Source organism: Camelus bactrianus, chromosome 13 (genome assembly GCF_048773025.1).
Source record: "Camelus bactrianus isolate YW-2024 breed Bactrian camel chromosome 13, ASM4877302v1, whole genome shotgun sequence".
NCBI classification, from domain to species: Eukaryota; Metazoa; Chordata; class Mammalia; order Artiodactyla; family Camelidae; genus Camelus; species Camelus bactrianus.
In genome coordinates this window covers 48,050,226-48,056,409 of record NC_133551.1, presented here as the reverse complement: position 1 = coordinate 48,056,409, position 6,184 = coordinate 48,050,226, and the positions used below count along the sequence as shown (strand labels likewise).

The 6,184-nt window shown below is 37.6% G+C and overlaps 1 protein-coding gene across 6 annotated transcripts in view; it reads left to right on the top strand.

Moving 5' to 3' along the window:
* Positions 1-6,184, top strand: part of ST3GAL3 (ST3 beta-galactoside alpha-2,3-sialyltransferase 3) — a 187,225-nt gene that overhangs the window by 57,488 nt on the left and 123,553 nt on the right. The gene's annotated exons all lie outside the window — the stretch shown is intronic.

Here is a 6,184-nt window from a genome sequence, read left to right as displayed (position 1 = left end):
CTGTTGATCAAGTTGAGAAGAACTAATACCTTGACAAAATTGAGTTTTCCTATGGAAAATGGAATGTCTCCATTTATTTAGTTTTTTTTTTAAATTTTGTTTATCAGAGTTTTGTACTTTTCCTTATATAGATCTTATGTGTATTTTGTTAGATTTATGCCTGTGTATTTTATTTCGAAAGGTACTAATGTAAATGGTATACGTTTTAATTTAAATTACACTTGCTTAATGCTGGTTTATGGAAGAGTGATTGGCTTTCATATATTCACCTTTTATCCTACAACCTTGCCATAAGTTTTTTTGTCAATTCTTTTAGATTTTCTACATAAACAATCATGTCATATGTGAACAAAGACAGTGTTATTTCCTCCTTCCCTATCTGTACACCTTTTATTTCCTTTTCTTGTTTTAGCTAAGACTTTCAATGTTGAAAAGGAGTGGTGAGAGGGGACATCCTTGCCTTGTTTCTGACTTTAATGAAAACTCTTCTATTTTCTCACCAATAAGTATGATGTTATCTATAGGTTTTTGTAGATATGCTTTATCAGGTTGAGATTTCTTTTTATTCCTAGTGTACTAAAAGTTTTTATCATGTTTTGGTGTTGGATTTTGTCATGTACTTTTTCTGCATCTACTGATAAGATCATATGATTTTTCTTCCTTACCTTGCTGTGCTGTATTACATTAATTGATTTTCAAATGTTGAACCAGACTTGCATACCTGGGATTAAGCCCACAACCATGGTATATAATTCATATTACAGATTGCTGTTTTTTGATTTGCTCATATTTTGCTGAAGATTTTTGTGTGTATGTTCATAAGAGATACTGGTCTGTAGTTTTCTTGTAATGGTTTTGTTTCTTTGTCTGGTTTTGGTATTAAAGTAATGCTGGCCTCATAGAATGAGTTAGGAAGTTCTCCCTTTGCTTCTGTCCTCTGAAAGAGATGGTAGAGAATTGGCTTAATTTCTTTCTTAAAATTTGGTAGAATTCACCAGTGACCCCATCTGGGCCTGGAGCTTTCTGTTTTGGAAGTTACTGATTACTGATTCAGTTTCTTTAGTAGGTATAGGCCTATTCTCATTGTCAATTTCTTCTTGTGTGAGTTTTGGCCAATTGCGTCTTTCAAGGAATTGGTTCATCTCATCTGGGTTATCAAATTTGTGGGCATAGAGTTGTTCATGTATTCCTTTATCTGAAAGTAAGTTTCAGAGTTTTTGATACTTTCTCTTAAATATCTGCATCTCCTAAAAACAAGGATATACTCTTACTTAACCATAGTACCATTATTACACTAAGAAAATTGACTTATTAATTCTCATATTAATTACTTAATAATTAACTTACTAGTCACAAAGGGAGAAAGCATTCTGAGGGTCAACACCTTAACCAAATGATCAAATTTAACATCAATATGATAGTCTGACATTATATGCCTTCTAATGTGATGCAATAAGAAATACACATCACTTTTAGACTATTTGTTCCAATAATGTTTAACCTGAATCTAATTGTGAGGAAATAATCAGAGAAGTACAAGATGTAGGACATGCTATGAGCCAGCTGACCTGGACTCCTTAAAGAAAAGTTGGTTACATGAGTAAACAAAGATGGAGGAGTTGGGGTGGACCTAATTAAAAGAGGCCAGAGAGACAAATATCCAAATGCCAAGGGCAAGCTTTGACTGGAACCCAGATAAAAGGGGGAAAAGCCATAAAAGACCTTAGAGGGGATAATTGGGTCAGTTTTACTAGTATATATGGTAATACTGAATCCTTGTTATTTTTATATGAAACAATGTTAGTAGTTGTGGTGATTCTAATTCTAACTTGATTTTTTTCTTTTGATATTTTTATTCTTGTTTCACTGAGCAAATGGGACTGTATACCCTGTAATATATTTTAATAAAGATCGAAGCTATTTTCTGTCCCATTCCCTTGTGGATGGTAAATGTTTTTGCAGTAAATGTTTCCAGAAGGCTGCACCCTGCTATATATACGTGCAGGTGTTGTGTCGGCCTGGAGTGGGCTCATGTCTCTGCCATATTCAGGATCTTTGTGTTGCTGATTGGGAACTGGATTTTTTAGGATCAAGAGTAGAGAAAGGGCAAGAGCGGTAAAGGATAAGTATGGCATAAGCTCTGTTTGAAGAGAAAAATTACTCATCTTCTTTGAGGAAGATAGAAGCAAGCATCCTATAGGTATTCTAAAATAGAGACTCCTAAATACCTGTAGTGAGAAGTGCTATGAGAGGGAATAATAGGAAGACTGTCCCAACCTGAGGTGTTACCTCAAAGTATAACTCTGAAGATGTTTAGCCCTACATCTCCATCCTCTGCCTCTGATTACATCCAGTCCCTGTCTGCCTGATTCTTTTACATTTCCTTCCCTAGTTTTAGAGTGAGAACCAGCTAACTTATTCTTTGCATACTTTGGATATCAATTTATAAAGATAATTTGTTACTGTTGCTGAAAAAAAGAAGCACTCTTCTCTATTGCCAGGATCTACCTATTTTTCAAGAGAAGCTGGAAATCTATGTTTTTATGTGGTATCTCCTGATTTATGAATGTTAACAAATTAATAACTTTTCATGCACTTTGTGGACTAAGCATAACATCACCGTGAGCCTCCAGTTTGCAACATGTGCTGAGGGGACACAGAATTACAGGTATAGGAAAATTCTGAGTCAAAGATTAGGCAAAACTCCCTTCTTGTCCAACCCTAAATTAAAGTGTTTTACAAAGTTACTAAATAAAAGATTCAGAATACTAAGGACAGAAACCAGAAGAGGTTTTTTGGTTTTTTTAAAAAAACAAGTCCTTTTAATTTTCTCCTCAATATAATATTAAGTAAAATAATTATTACCTTCATTGATTTTTTTAGTCCTCTGCTGGTGAGGTTTCTTGGTTTCATTTTTTTAAACTCCAAACACTAAAGTTCCCTCTGTATTATGAGGGGCAGACAAAGGTGATTTGTCCACAATTGACCCTTGTGACCACAGGGGTCCATGTTTCCCTAGAGATGAGGTGACCTGCCTTCCACTCCTTTTTATTTTTTAAGGTAACAGCTTTCTTAAAACACAATTTCTGTATCATAGAATTCTCCCACTGAAAGTATACTTTTTTTTTTTTTTTTTTTCAATGGTTTTTAGTATATTCACAGAGTGTGCAAACATCACCACGGTTAATTTTAGGACTTTTTCATTACCCCAGAAAGGAACCCTGTATCCATTTGCAGTCATGCTCCATTTCCCCCAAACACCTCTGGTCCTAAGGAGCCACAAAGCTACTTCCCACCACTGTAGATTTGCCTGCCCTGGACATTTTATATAAATGGAATCATACATTATGTTATCTTTTGTGACTGACTGCTTTCACTTCACATGTTTCAAGATTCATCCATGTTGAAGCATGTATCAATACTTCATTCCTTTTTATGTTGAAATAATATTCTATTGTGGATAGACCAAGTTATTTATGGTGTCAACTTTAATAATATAATAACCAGTGATTTTACCAGCAGAAGTGAGCTTATTTGGGAACAGCAGAGAAATCGCAATTCAGGTACTGTAAACTGTGGTGAACCATAAGCAAATTCAAAGAACGAGGAAGGAGAACTTTTATAGGGAAACAGAGGTGGGAATTGGGAGGGGCTGGAATAACCAGAGAGTTCATTGGAGGAAGCTGGGAGTCCAGAGTATGGAGGCTTCTCATTGGTTGGACTGCTGCAGTCTCTGATTGGCTGGGCTGTCCTGGGGTGGAGAGAAGTTTTCTACTTCCTTTTGGATAGTAAAGTAGACGTACCTTTCTGTTGGAGATCTGGCATATGTCTCTTCCTGTTTGGAGTAATTGAAGATATGTGACAGGGTGTGAGAGCTCCCCCTACAGGCCTGTTCTGACTCCAGTTTTAGCTGAGATTTCCTTAATTAATTACACATTTCCACCATTTGATTAAGATCATCCCTTGAAAGCATTGCTGATCAAGAGTCAGAATCTCCACATGTAGTAGTTTGCCTCTCAACCTTCCTTGGTTGTCATGTTCTTTGTTGGAGGGAAAGTACACAAATTAGAAACCTCCTCACAAGACCACATTTGAGTAACAAGGAAAGGTAGTAAGTATGGAAACTTCTCAAAAGTTTCTTATTAAAAGTCCATATTTAGTCAAGGTAAGTGCTGTAAATTGTTCTTAAGCACTGGACTGGCAACATCTTACTAGACATGTCATTTTTTCAGAGATTTAACAAGCAGTAGGTGCAGAACTTAACAAATATACAGAGCCGAATTTAAAACAGCACAATAAACCCAGTGTGCAAGATAATTCTAAACCAGAAGCCCAAACCTGATGGTAGCCAGTTGAATAAATCAAAAGATAAATGGGTTGACAGGCAAAATTTGCTGTAACCAATGTGCTTGCTCTTTAATTTTATGCAACTGGGTCTCTACTTCCCCAGAGGCATTTATCCACATGCAACAAGAGGTGTTTGCTCTTGCACAGATGCCTCCTTGTTCAGGAAGTAAGTAATCAAGGGCTGTGTGGCAATCCACAACCACCTTGGCCAAGGAGCTAATTGAACACTGCTGAGCTGAAACTGCATTGGCTATGGAGTTAGCTAACTCCTAACGTCAAGGAGAGATTCCTGATTATGTGTTCATTGGTGCTCACTTCAGTCCATGGGAAGAAAGCGCTCCCTACAGAGGCAAAACTAGAATCTTGTATGCTTCCTGGAAGTTCTCGCTTAAGGTGGTTTTAAAGCTCTAATGGGATGGACCAATGAGAGGCTTCTGTTTGGCTATGAAGGGAGAACAAGACAGTGAATATAGCAAGGGTGCACCATCCTTGTGTTCTCCAGTTATCAAGGCAATGAGTTGTCCAGGCATAAAGGCCATTCCCAAACTTCCACATATGAAGGCATAACCAGGGGTGTAATAAGGCCCCCTCATAAATGATAGTGTCTATAGAGTCATTTGTTGGCATAAAGGCATTAGCATTACTTAACTAAGGCTTGTACATAAGGTTATTACACACCAAGAGATTACCTATACGTATAGATGCGTCAGTGAGTTTACAAATGACGTGACTAACACTGGCAACTCTACAGAACCTTTCATACAGATATTTAAAGATCTTGTTTTCACATCCCAGGGTTGGGTCAAATTGAAGCAAGGAATAAGTTTAGGCAGGCTTAGCACACTGACTCTATAAAATTGGCCCATGGAACAATTTGGACAGACAACAGCATCTGGAACCCCAGTGAAATTACTTATAGGATGAACCAAAGGGTCATCTTGAATGGACTGATGTTTCCAACGGCAAATCCAGAAATCAGACAGGTTTCCCCTTTTCACAAGGGATTGAGAAATACAGACAAGGGCATTGTCCTTCCGTGGAAAGGAGGAAGAAAGCATGGTGAGGGACAGTATTGAAAGAAAGGTACACAGGCTTGGTCTGGACAATCTTGGGAAAGCTTTCAGCCTCTGATATGTCTGCTTCAGATCCTAGTGAGTTTTATTTTCAGGTCACCAGATGGTCCATTTGGGGTTCAGTGCCTCTTTAAGTACAACATGTGGATCCAGAAATCTACTCCTTGGAGTTTGGTGGCAAAAGGATTAGTTAACAGTACCTGATATGGGCCCTTCCAGGGAGGCTGGAGAGAGTTCTTTTGAAGGTGCCTCTTCCAGTACACAAAATCTCCAGGTTGTAGAGTGTGATGTTTGGGGTCTTTGTCTCCTGTGAATGTGCTGTGAACAGGGTGCTCTACTAGAGCATCGCGATTATTTTTAATATATGTAATTAGGCCTTTACAGAAGTATGTCTCTTTATCAGTTGCAGATTGAAAGGAGCAGGAGCCAAGTGCATTGGGCATCCTGTTACAAGAACAGACTCCCATCAAACCCATGCAAATATATACATTGCCATGAAAAAACGAGAATATTTAGTAAGTTTCAGGACTTTTGGAGAGCCAGGTGTGGAGAAAAGGATAAATGCTTCAATCTTTGTTGTGAACATACACTTTATTAAATACTGTAAGTTTAGATAGCCTTAAAAGGAGAGGAGGGAAAGAGTCCCTTTACCACTAGGAAAAAAAACATTAAAGCAATCAGTTTTCCATTACTTTTAGAATTCCTTACCCAGTTCAGTCTTATGATCTAAAGTTATCAAAACCCTGAATTCCAAAGTACCTGTC